This window comes from Pyxicephalus adspersus, chromosome 6 (genome assembly GCF_032062135.1).
Source record: "Pyxicephalus adspersus chromosome 6, UCB_Pads_2.0, whole genome shotgun sequence".
Lineage (NCBI taxonomy): Eukaryota > Metazoa > Chordata > Amphibia > Anura > Pyxicephalidae > Pyxicephalus > Pyxicephalus adspersus.
Genome location: NC_092863.1, coordinates 74,434,085 through 74,446,622, shown reverse-complemented (window position 1 = coordinate 74,446,622; position 12,538 = coordinate 74,434,085). Strand labels below are relative to the sequence as shown.

The window sequence follows — 12,538 nt, the reverse complement described above, 5'->3', positions numbered from 1 at the left end:
AAGCATTTATTTACTGTTGGCTTTGTACACCTTGGAAAGAAAATGATTATCCTTGGAATGAATATACCTAAACAGTGAGATATCAATACATTCTTGAAAACCCAAATCTTTACACTAAAGCAGCCATTCTTAACCAGGGTTCTGTGGAGCCCCAGGGTTGCTTCAGAAGTTGCTTGGGGTTCCTCAAACTGTGGCTAATTGACCTTCCATTGGATGATGTCTGCCTAGTTCTAGGGCTAACACCACTTTGTAGAACCAACTGCATGACCCTAATGATGTTTTTAGTTGTATATAAATGTGGTATTCTAGCCACCATTCTTTCCACTGGTCACCAATTTAAGAGGTGTCTTTTGCTCCACTAATATTTAATAAATTGTTTTAGCAGGGACCTGAAAACTATTTCAAGGGTTCTTTAAGACTTGAAAATGATTTCAAAGGTTCAAGGATTTTTTAAAGTAAAAAGGTTAAGAAAGCTGTACTAAAGTATGTGGTGGTTGGGACCTGTCATTTGCCGTCGCATTAATGCCTTGGGGTGGGGACAGAAGTGGACAATTAAAGGAAGTGGGGGGGGACAGTTGAATTTGCTCTTTGGATTTTTTATTATATGGCAAATTCCTACGCTCTATTTACCCTTTTTCTCTTAAAGCAGGACCAAACCCTTTCTTTTTTGCATAAACGTCAGGTGATGTCCGTATTTAATAGCAGTCACTGCCTTTTTCTTCCCTTTTCTCTTCCTTGTTTTATTCTGTGGCCAACTTGATTGGAAGGGCTGGGACAATGTATCTCCCATTCAGGTAAATTAGTCCCAGTAGTTGCAGGGGAATCCAGGTGGGTATTCTGGCTTCGTACTCCATGTGCAGCTCAGCGCAGTAGAGGAGAACGATCAGGCAGGTAAGTTTGTTTTATTGCAGAAGTGGAATTGTCCATTTCTGCAAAAAAAGTGGAACTTGAGTTTCACTTTAATATGTTGTCATATCTTTATTGGCATGATATACTTTGCCAGCAACCTAAATCATATGTTATTATGCCCTCAGTGGGATATGGTTAGCCAGATAGACAGGCTTTTTCCATGCCTTCAAATTAAGTGTTTACAACTGTGCTGCGACTGACACTCACTATTACTTGGGGTAATCTGTTATTATGATATTTAATCAATAAAGCTACGACCTTGCCTTTTCAGTTCAGAAGTGGTTGTTAGTGTCTTTTATTACACCATAATAGGTCAAGATATTCATTTATATGTTAGGTGACATGCCTATACTTCTCTACAGCCATGCTGTCTCTCTGCCTTAGCCTGTTCCTTCTTTTTGTCTTCAGGAATTTCTTCAATGTGTCATTCTTTTTGTCATTTGGTCAAATATTTTAACTTTAGCATAATTGTAAAGTCTACTAAGCAATTTTGCCTTATGTTATTGAGTATTGAGTGATTTGTGTTCTTCTCTACAGGGAACTTGCAAAGATTTTCTACAACACCTCAGTTCAAAAGAATTGATTTTCTTGCACTCAGCCTCCCTAATAATGCAGTTCCTACTGCCATATGTTAATATTCAGAGGACAATAGCTTCAACTATATATACACTTTTGTTGACAGTATGAAATCTCTGATTCCCCACTATCTTTTCCAGCTTTTATCTACAAAGCCAGTGTCGTTAAATGTAACTACTGCTGTCAACACATGGACTGGTAACTTGGCATCATTACTAGCATATTTTCTAAGATGTTATTACTACACCATGTGTGATCAAATCACACAAACTACTTAATAAATGTGCTTCTTTCTTGCATTTAAATTTCTGGTTCTTTGGAGAGTGGTCGGGTATATGGGTTATACTGTATGTATTTGCATTTTCTCACAGCACTAGAAATCAGTGTTATTCCTCATGCCTTTTGCAAGGGGTAAAACTATACTAAATAAGATCAATCTCAAGATTATAAAGTTAAAAGATGGTTGATGCAAATGATGATGGCGGCCATCCTTGTATGTAAATAAAATAAACCCTTCATCTTCAGCCAAATACCATAGGTTAAGCTAGCTAAAAGAGAAAACATATCTATAGGGTTTGAGATAGGTGTAGTAGTAGGGGTAAGGGGCAGTATCAGCAAAGGTTGTGTAACATATGAATTATTGCAAATGTTGGTTAATTGTGCAAAAAAGAAAAGCTGACAATAACATTTATGAAAAAAATCAATGAGGAGGATGTATACAAATACTAAACATATAATGCTTTATCATCAACAAATAAATTTATGTATACCACTTTTTTTTACTCTTTTCAGCTGACGCATTTCACAAATAAAAGCCAATCAAGTGTGCAATGTGTCAAGAGCAGCAGATGGTACACTGGAATAGGAATAGGCTTATGTAATGGCTAGAGGTATTTAAGGGCAGGTTGACATCTGCCCCTTCATTGCATGATTTCGCACAGTTCTCGAGTACGGCACTGTTGGTACAAAATCAACCAGTGAGTGGTACTAGCACTACTCACTGCGGCCCCTATATATTCCCAATGGGGCTGCCAAAGCAGCAGCATCATTACCTGGCATAAGAAAGCTGTAAACACACTGCAACCTCACTGCCAGTTCAAATTAGCCCTAAGGGTAAAAATCTTGAGACTGACCTATGTAACTGGAGAAAAAAATCCCTACAATATTAAAACTAAACCACCTAAATGCAAACCACGCTTATTTTGTTTGCACACACATCCTGTGTGTGACTTCACAGTGAGAATAGAGACACTGGGTATCCCCAATTTCAGAAGAAAACTTTCACTCTCTCTTTTTAGCATATTCAGCATTCCCAGCATCTTCTGGAAGAATTGTAATGTTGCTTTGGTCTAGATGCTGCAGGAAGAAGCTGATGTAATGTAAGTATATTTTTTAACATTTCCCAGCAAAGTTTTTTTAAACTATCATTTCACATTTTTACATGGGGGGTGGACTTGGATACAATAAGCAGATATTAAAGTTTTGCTATCTCTTATAGTGAAAGTAATATTCTATATAGAATATGTACGTTTTTTGAGTTCTTTAATTTGCAATAAATATATATTAATTATTTTGTGGCTAGAGATTTTGACTTTATTTTCCGCTATGAAAATCAAAAACATATTCTGCATTGAGATTGTAAAGTTTATGTTTACAGAAATTTTATTTGACTCTGCATGTATTTTGGATCAGTCATCTATGTTTAGTTTATTTTGTTGTTTACATTGGAAGAAGAAAATGTGCACTTTGATATTTCTCCATAAACCACTGCTATTTAGTGTTGAGTGTCCAAGGTGAATGTGTTTATAGACATATGCATAGATTTAGAATCCTTGAAACAAGCTAAGTTTGTGTTTGCATCACATGATTTCAAAGATAGTGCCACCATTACACATTTACTCCATTACATGGTGTCCTTTTATGAGCACAGGATCTGATTTTTAAATACATAATGTGTGAATTTATTTTATAGGCAATCTGTTTATGTGGCTTTTAAAATTACACAGAATCCGATTGTTAAATACATTTAAAGTCTATGTTCACATGGTTTGTTTTTCTCTGTGAATTTATTTTACAGTCAATCTGTTTATCATGAATTGTTTAGCTAATAAACAGCCTTTTTTTTTTTTTTTTTTTTAATAATTTACAACCTGGAATAATCTTGCTTATTCAAGAACTTTAAATACCTGGATTTTTTCCTATCTAATGATTTTTCAAAACTTGTAAATGTGGTTTATTCAAGCTTTAATCCCAAAAGAGCTCCACAGGTAACTAATTTATATGGTTGTTGGCAGAATCAGACTGTGATTTCGCCTATTTATTGGGGAACTGCTGGAAGATACCCCCACTGAAATAATTTGTTCTGACCAAGCTGCAATGGCCATGGAAATGCTAAATGATTGGCCTATGATCCCCATAAAGATTTTTTATGATGTAGAATAAACAAATAATAGGGGTTCATTGCCTTTGCATTGCAATGTGTGGCAGAGTGAAAAGAGCTATAGACACAAATCATTGTTAGGAATTGTTGTCTTAGTCATCTAAAAGATAATATTTATGGATACATACACAGCCGGGGCAGTGTTATGATCTGAGGTTGCTTCAGTTTCTCAGGTCAAGGTTCAGTATTGTTACATGTCCAAAAAATGGTCAGCTGACTACCTGAATATACTGAATGACCATACTGGATGGTGTGCTGGAGATGACTTTACATAGTGGTCCCCCATTATCAATAAAAGGTCTAGGTAAACAGTTAATGCATTTGTGAGTGAAATTAAATGTTGTGACATTAAAGAACATGCTCAGATCCTAAACTCATTGAGAATTTTTGGAATGTACTGGAGAAGACTTTATGCAGAGGTTTGACTATCCCATCATCAATACAAGATCTTGCTGAAAAATATATGCAACATTTGACAAAAATAAATGTTTTGACATTGCATAAGGGTATTGAAAAATTATCACGGCAGATATGTGCCATAATTAAAGCTAAAGACAGTCTAACAAAATATTAGTTTGTGCCACTTTTTGGTTTTGCCCAGTATATATATATATATATATATATATATATATATATATGGAGGATGCTTATATGCTTTTACCTAGGTTTACTGACATGCAGAAGGGCCCTTTAATCATTCCCATTCTCATTTTTACCATTCGCTGCATAGTGCATTTTGCACTCATGACAACCTAAGACATTATCAATAGAAAACTATAGGGATTAGGACAAAAAGTCCCCTCTGAAAATCATGTTTTCAAGCAATCTATATAAGAGATCAACATTTTCCAATTTCTGGAGACTATACACTGCTGGCATCTATAACTGACACAACTGTTTGTATCATGTGGCAGTTCCTAACTACTTCCAGCCTTTTGTTTTGATTGTTTCTTGCATGTAATTCTTATGCGGTTTTCATTATGTTTACAATTCTGCATAAAATGTTGATGTGATGTCTTACAAAATTAGAGCTAATCATACCTTACTACATTATTTACTAGATATGACTTGAACAGCTGGATCCATTTTAAATGATTTACGTTACCATAGATGGCAAATTTTTATAAAAAGGTAAATGACATCATCCTTTCCTTGTATGGCATTTAATGATTTTCAATGTTTCTATTTCTAGTGTTAGTTAAAGAAAGAATGGACATTTTTTAACGATGTCTGAGAATGCAGAGAACGGTAACAATTACTGAACAATCACAAAGATTTTTGCAATGGACCGGAAACCCTGAGACTGAAGTAGTACTTATAGCACATTGAAGTACTTATCATCCCTCTGTGGTTAACCCTTATATGTCCCAGTTGTCACAAGCAATGTATGAATGTGTTACATTATCAAAATTACTGGTTGTGTATGGTCAGTTGAGCTCCGTTATTTATGGCTGTGTGATGGGTGTGCAGATCACTTGAATGTGCACCAAATCTCTTTAGTTCCCATCACTGGGGGAAACTATTGGCTCTTGAACCGGTAAAGAAATGCTTTTAAGGGTAAAGACCCCTTGCAGATCATTTGCAGCAGGATTGTTATATCAGATCACTGGAACAAGTGATCTGATTTGCCTTATCCACATTTGCCAAACTAATTTCTTCTCCTTTTTGCTAGTTATTTAGGAAGCACAAACTGTATATAATAAAGCAGCCCAAATCATTCTTTGTGTGACCTCATGTATCTCCAGCAGTGATATACAAGATCAGTCCTGTACAGTAGTAACACTGTGTGAGTCTGTAAAAATTAAAGACCCACATGCCTGCTTTTACACCAAATATTAGCTGCAGTTCTACCAGATCATTACACAAATTTTAGATCTGCGTCAGACTGTACCCCTTGTAATTCATTGGTTTTAAATTTCACTGCTGTCGTCTGTAGGGATGAGCGAGAATGCCCCCGGTATTCTCACAAAAATTTCCCCGAACGTCCGATGATTCCACAAAATTTTGGCGAATGATTTTGCTAAACCATTGAAAGGAGGAAATTATAGCAGGAATATTCACAGGGTATGCGATCTGGCTGTTTGCGATCCCCAGGGCACTAGAGGTTTAATAACCTCTAGTGCCCGGAGATCGCACACTCTTCTCAATGAATGCAGGCACAGCTGCAATCATTGAGAAGATGCTCTGTACAGGAGAACCTCCTGACATTGTAATATAAGTATCTCTTACAAATGATACATTTGTTACAGATACCTTTAAATGTAATGATATGTTTGCACACCAGATGATTACTTCCCAAAAGAAATGTTAGTGCTTTTATCGAGTGAAAATCAGACATGTGTAGAGCAGTCCCCCAATGTCATTCATCAATCTGCCACAGCAGAATGATGAATGACGGATCGGACACCTATAGTGTAGCCACTTGTGCCACTAGCCAACTGTGCTACTTACTCCACTTTCCTTTGAAAACTATGTACACAGCATGTGTTCATTCATTTGTCACTCATTTTCTGTATATATACACTTTAATGCTCTATTTACAAGCTGTAAATTGCACCCAAGGGCATAGTAAACTGTTGATTTGCACCTACAAATGGAAAATGCACTGCACTGAAAAAACACATTGGGCCTGATTTTTTAACACTCTCCAAGGCTGTAGAGGATACACTTTCATCAGTGAAGCTGGGTGATCCAGCAAACCTGGAATGGATCTGGTCCAGGATTGAAAACATTTGCTAACAAATAGCAAATGACTTAGGAAATCCATTCCAGGTTTGCTGGATCACCCAGCTTTACTGATGAACGTGTATCCTCTCCAGCCTTGGAGAGCTTTAATAAATCAGGCCCATTGTCCTTACATTTGCAGTGTGGTTCAGGTGTGGTCCAGAGGAGAAAAAGCAACTGCACAACCAGAAGAAACCTTGCCGCAATCCACCACAACTGTAATGTGAATGCAACTGTGTGCAAATGTATCCCCAACCACTACCATACAGGTAAATGGAAGCACAGTTGAGCCTGTAGTACGATTCTGCACAAGTTTAAAATAGTCCCAAGTTTTAGGAATGTTATGCTAGAGTTCCCATTTTTCACTGTCAGATGCAGAGATTATTAAAAATTTCAAAACAAAGAAATCCTCTGATATTAAGCAAGCGGATCGATCTGGGAACTAAGAAGCAGAAATCTGAAATTCTCTTGATAAAAAACCTAGTAGTTGCAGCTGGTAAGCATCTATTTCATTTTTTCGGTGCACTGACTTTACATTTAAACAACTCATGCTGTCATTTATTTTGCAGTCCACAGAAATCAAGAACTACCCATAGGCACTCTGGCCCAATCAGCTACACTCTACCACTTGCCATATTTCTTGTCTTGGCCTGTACAAATACACAATATTTTAACATTTTTCCAACTGTGATATTGAGATGTATAGTAACAATGCACAAATGCCATGGAGCTGAACATATTACAATTTCAATTTCACATCGTTGAAGGGGTTATTACATCAAAATATATAATGCAGTGCTCATTTTTCACTTTTTAATACATTCTAGAAAGAAAACAAAACACATACCAAGTTCTATATTGCAAACTTGGATTTTTTTCTTTATGTTATTCAGCAGACATTAATCAATATTCTCTTGACTTTAAAAAAGAAACACTGTGCCTACATAGATTATATATACTATATAGCATCATTTTATGCATAGCTCTATATTTATAGGCAGATATGACATGTTGCTAGTATTTGTATATCAAGCTTTGACCTTTTTTTAATAAAGGAACAGAAAGAATAGTTATGATGTGCAAATGACAGAAACACATTACAAACAACAGCATTGTGAATGCATTTGGCAAGAAGTTGAATATCATGGTTTACTGCACTGATGCAAACACAACAGACAACCCACATCAGCTGCTTTTATGATAAATTGAAGGCAGTGGTGGTGCTGGACATTGGGGTAGGGATCTGTTTAAAAAATCCTTTCCTGAATTTAAACATGGGAACAAACAGCATCTAGAAATGTGTCATTATATTCAGGTATGTTCCTCCGCCTGTTTTCTCTGGAGCATTTTAAAGAACATCTGAAACTGGATAGGATGTGAACTCCTGCTGGGCTCCATGAGCCTTCAGGCCTCTCTTTTTGACCATCTGCCTATGAATACATAATTGGGTAACTTCTTGCCAGCTCAACCTGATCTGCACATGTTGGTTATTTACTTTTCAGTGATTGGAAAAGATCCCTGAACCAGTGTTCCAAAAACTCCACCATCAACACCTCAAACAGAATAATCCTTTCTACATAAAATCTAGATCCTCAATACTATTATACATTATATATAACATTATATACATTATAACACATTCAGATCATCTTTTATTCTTCTTCTTCTTATCATTAAACAGGATTTATATAGTGCCAACATATTACGCAGCACTGTACACAGGAGATGAGGACCCTGCCCGAAGAGCTTACAATCTAGGAGGAGGGGGAAGTATCACACAATAGGAGGGGGGATATGGAGTGGTGGGAAGTAGTGAGGGTTTCAGGAACAGAAGAAGAGGAGTAGGCAAGTTTGAAAAGATGGGTTTGGAGGGCTTATTTAAATGAGCAGAAAGTAGGAGCAAGAAGAATAGTTAATTCTAACACAGTCTTTCTTGACCTTTTTACATGAAAGGGGGGGACATAAAATAACTTTTAGGTCTTCAGGGATATAATACTATAATTACTATATCCACAACTCACAATAAATTAATGTGATGGTCAGTAGCAAGAATGGATATTATAGTGCTGGCCAGAAAAAAAAAAGCCAAAAAGATCATTGCTTGCTAAACTGACCTGAGAGGCACAAATTGCTCATAACTCAATAAACCCCTAGCATACTCTGGAGCAACTGAAGGGTTTCATGGAACCCTGGTTTGGAAACACTGCCCTAATCAATGAATACACATATATAGAACAATTTGTTCAACCTTCAACATAAATCATTGATATCTCATGGATTATGAATAGAATAAGGAACGGAGATCAGCAATTTTTGTAAAGAGATCATCCTACACATGTTTAAGTGTCATCAGACATCAATGCCCATACAGCTTTTGTAAGAGTGTTCAAGTGTTTATAAGGGTTTATAAAAGTATTTAAAACAAGTTTGTGGCAGAGAAAAGACAGAATAGATAAAATCACCCATAAACACCCCATAAAACAACCGGAGAAGCCTTTAGTCCAAAAGGGGTGTTTGGAGTGTTTATGTAGATGTATTATTAGGCATTTTTGGGGCATGTATGGGCATTTTAACACTTTCAAACAAGATGCGTTTTCCTAAGTGCCCATCAATAAAACACTCTGGTGTGGACTATCCTATTGGAAGGAATAGAAATTTCAAATATGGGAGTTTAAACACTGAGCTTAAATGCTGGGGAAAAAGTCCATGTAGATCTAGCCTAGGGATTTGAAAAATCTCCCATCTGAGAGAAAAAAATGGTTATTTTTTTCTTGGAATGAGAAAGTATGGGACATTTTAGAATGTTTTTGTTACTTGTTGCACCCTCCTTTCTTGTAAGGACATTGCAGAAAGTAAAGGAGAGAAAATCTTGTTAATGGCATCAAAAATAAAATCTAGAAGAAACTTTACCTTTTTCTCACACTATCCAAAACTAAAAAAAATTGCGTATCATTAGCAAAACAAAAAAATAAAATTTAATAAACATAAAAATGAATTTTGGGTTGGAGTAGAGTATGCTAAATGTCTGAATTGCTGCAATATTAGTGTATTTATAATGTGTTAGTAATAAATTTATATATTTATGATATGTATTTTATTAATACATATTATGATAGAGTAAGGGGAAAATATATTATTTTGTAAAGTTTGTCATATTACAAAGATTTTTTATTTATTATATTAGGTTTTATAAAAACTATACTGTACAAATATACTTCTGAATTAGCTATATGTGAGTCTTGATCTCCTTTGACTTCGTTTAAGTCCTATCAAAGTCTAGCAATTGGGTGGTTAGTGACCTTGCCATACTTTGCTCTGTGAATAATTTACAGTCTTGTACATATTCATCAGGTTGAAAAGTAGAGAATGAGGAAAAATGAAGTGTGAAATATTGAACAAAAAATCCATAAAACTGACATAAAAACTGCAATGTGAAGCAAAATCGTAATTCATTATAAGACTTGCAAAGTTTCTAAGTGACAGTGTGACAGGACAGAACCATACAGTCTACCCCTACAAGATTGGGCTTTCTTGCTCTCATGTCATTTTCATTTTTAACTGTCAGAACTTTCCACCAATTTTTCTCACCATCCTCTACGTCCTCCATGTTTTGTCACACACATGATGTTTGTGTGAAGGACATAATGTCGCCATACACAGACCTATGCCAACTACACCAACCTAATATATCAAGACTAAATCTTGTTACAATAAAATGAATTTTGGGATTTCCAGGCAGTAGACATATATCAAAAATGTAATTTTGCCAGGGTTGAATTAATTGATTGTCCAGTATGTTCATCTTTTTACGCTAGGAAAAATGCAACTGTCCTCCACAGCTAAGTGAGGTCCTCTTATGTCAGCCTCTGTAGCTAGTGAATCCATTTTCATCTCTATTAGATAAAAAAAAAGGTTTTTTTGTTACCCATATTGGGTTTCTTAGGAAGATCATTTAATAATTCTTGGGATTCTATCATGAAAACCTTAATGTAGAAATGTTGACCTTGCTGGATGGTTACATGTTTATTGTTAGCTGTATTTATATATCTCCAACGTATTATGCAGCGTTTTACAAAGTCCATAGTCATGTCACTAGCTGTCCCTCAAAGCAGCTAAACTAATGTCCCTACCATAGTCATATGTCATGAATATGTCAATAACAACATATAAGGCCAATTTAGGGGCAAGTCAATTAACCTAATTGCATGTTTTTAGAAGAGTACCTGCAAACACGGGGAGTTCATGCATACTCCATGCAGATAGCGTTCCAGCTAAGATTCAAACCTTGCAAACCCTGCAAAGGCCAGAATACTAACAACTGAGCCAACCACACTGTTTAGGGAAGAGACTTGGAATTTATTAAAGTAAGCAACAGCCAGGAAACCAAAAGATAAATTACAGTAACAGTCTATATACACAGTCTGTAAAAGTAAGTTTCCAAGTCTGTGGGGGGAGTGTTAGGATTTGGGGTTGGTTCGGTTGGTTAGGTCTAGGTTCAGCAATGTTATGCACCCAAAAATGAGGTCACCTGATTACTTGACTATACTGAATGGCCAGGTTTTTCTATTAATTATTTATTTCTTCCCTGATGGCACACGCTTATTCCAAGATAACAAAGACAGGATTCATCTGGATCAAATTGTGAAAGATTGGTTCAGGAAGCAGAAGACATTATTTTTACACATGGATTAGCCACTACAGAGTCCAGACCTTAATTCTGTTGAGAATCTAAAGGATATGCTGGAGAAGACTTTGCACAGTGGTCCAACTCTCCCATCATCAGAACAAGATCTTAGGGAAAAATGATGGCAAGTTTGCATAGAAATAAATGTTGTGACATTTCAAACTGATTGATAGGCCAAATTAGAACTGGAAACTGGAAAGTGTGTATGTATGTCATAAAATTTTCTGATTCTGGGCATAAACATTACCCAAAGTGTCTTTCACCAAAAACTCCTCTCCTCTCCCCTGCCCGGCTCTATTCTAGATACTGCTAAGAACCAACATAGATTCCAGATGCTATCATCAGTGGTCATTCAATGGTGAAGAGGACTGCATTGGAGCCAGAAGGGCCTAAGGATGGCAATTTTCACCCATCACCATCATGTTTATTTCCACTTTCAGGTTGTTTGATAAATAAGGATTACAGAACACAGACCCAACATATAACCAAACTTGGAAATTTGGAGAGCCCCTAACAAGACAAAATTGTGTTGTGTTAAAAAGCTTAACTAGTTTAACATTTCCTGCAGGTTCTATTTAGGTGACCATGGAGTTAAAGGAGGGCTCGGATCACTGAATATCACCACTCCAATTAACGTGGATGACTAGTTTCTAAATCTTTCTAATCCAAAGCATTTAACTGAACCTGCCACAAATGTAGCCACCTGTCTAAACATTTCAGATGGATGCAGCCATTCACAGAAAAGCTACCAGTTAGTTTCACAGCGGTAACATAACTCTGTGTCACTGTCTACAATTAATTTGCTGACTGTGAATCAGGGTTCATTTATTTTCTTGTAGTGCGTTAACACGTCTTATGTTACACATTAACATGTGTCACATCATGACAGCCCTTAGAGAAATAACGGGGTACCAATGCACCCTGACATGTCAAAAATCATACATTGTGGTGAACTATAAAATAATATTAAAAATAATACAAGTGCATTGCCCTAATGCAAAAGCGTGCCATGCAATATTATTGTTTCCTGTTACATGCATTATTGTGCAGTAAGTTAGCTCAAGGCCATAGAACCTGGTTCCCCTGCTGGTGTTTTAAGTGAAGAAGATTTGGGCTTATTTACAATATTCAGTATACCAAGTGCTGTGTAATCCATAAGATAGTGAGGACTTCTTTCAACCAGTGTTTAGAGTGGTGCAGTCATT

General features: G+C 36.2%; 1 protein-coding gene across 1 annotated transcript in view; it reads right to left on the bottom strand.

Moving 5' to 3' along the window:
* The window catches only part of HAPLN1 (hyaluronan and proteoglycan link protein 1), a 68,233-nt gene that overhangs the window by 43,692 nt on the left and 12,003 nt on the right, over positions 1–12,538 (bottom strand). The gene's annotated exons all lie outside the window — the stretch shown is intronic.